This window comes from Mustela nigripes, chromosome 2 (genome assembly GCF_022355385.1).
Source record: "Mustela nigripes isolate SB6536 chromosome 2, MUSNIG.SB6536, whole genome shotgun sequence".
In the NCBI taxonomy this organism is placed as follows: Eukaryota; Metazoa; Chordata; class Mammalia; order Carnivora; family Mustelidae; genus Mustela; species Mustela nigripes.
This window is the reverse complement of record NC_081558.1, coordinates 100,779,557-100,780,511: the sequence shown is the minus strand read 5'-3', so window position 1 is coordinate 100,780,511 and position 955 is coordinate 100,779,557. Positions and strand designations below refer to the sequence as shown.

The following is a 955-nucleotide window of genomic DNA, read 5'->3' as shown; positions in this document are numbered from 1 at the left end:
AACACCTACTGCCTGGCCCTTTGATTCTGTGACCCCGTATGGTACTGAAAAACTTCAATTCCTTTTCCATTAAAAGTAACCAAGTCTTCTAGGGGAAAAGGGCGATTACAGATCTAAGTTGGAAATATACAAAATAAACCTGAACATCACATCTCATCATACCAGATAGCGAAGATTCTGCACCAAAAAGACTCAGGAATTGCTCGCTTCCTTGGAGCTGCCTGCGGAGGTGGTGGCCATCTGTTACTGGGCATCATGGCTGCCCTCAGACCTTTGGTGAAGCCCAAGATTGTTAAGAAGAGGACCAAGAAGTTCATCCCGCACCAGTCAGACTGATATGTCAAAATTAAGCACAACTGGTAGAAACAAAAAGGCATTGACAATAGGGTGCTCAGAAGATTCAAGGGCCAGATCCTGATGCCCAACATTGGTTACGGGAGCAACAGAAGACAAAACACATGTTGCCCAGTGGCTTCAGGAAGTTCCTAGTCCATAAGGTCAAGGAGCTTGAAGTGCTGCTGCTGTGCAACAAATCCAACTGTGCAGAGATGGCTCACAATGTCTCCTCCAAGAACTGCAAAGCTACTGTGGAAAGAACAGCCCAGCTGGCAATCAGAGTCACCAATCTCGATGCCAGGCTGCGCAGCGAAGAAAATGAATAGACAGCTGGTTGTGCATGTCATATTTGTGTTAATAAAACCATAAAACTTCAAAAAAGGAGGGGGATTTAGGAACCGATCTGAAGGGACTTTTAATGCCAGTGATGGATAATTTGAACATCAGTGAGGATAATTGCAATGGACCAAAACACATCACATAATTAAATCCATGCATTCACAATACTACCGCGCCCTCCAAGCCCTACTGGTCTCTGTGGGAGGGTGCTAGGTATCAACTCATTATTTTAAATCAAGGTAGGACATCAAGCATTTATGTTGCCTTTCCTGTATGAACC

The 955-nt window shown here is 44.5% G+C and overlaps 1 pseudogene; it reads left to right on the top strand.

The window, feature by feature from the left end:
* The first annotated feature begins 240 nt into the window (after positions 1-240).
* LOC132010018 (large ribosomal subunit protein eL32-like) lies at positions 241-662 on the top strand (annotated as a pseudogene).
* The last annotated feature ends 293 nt before the right edge of the window (positions 663-955 follow it).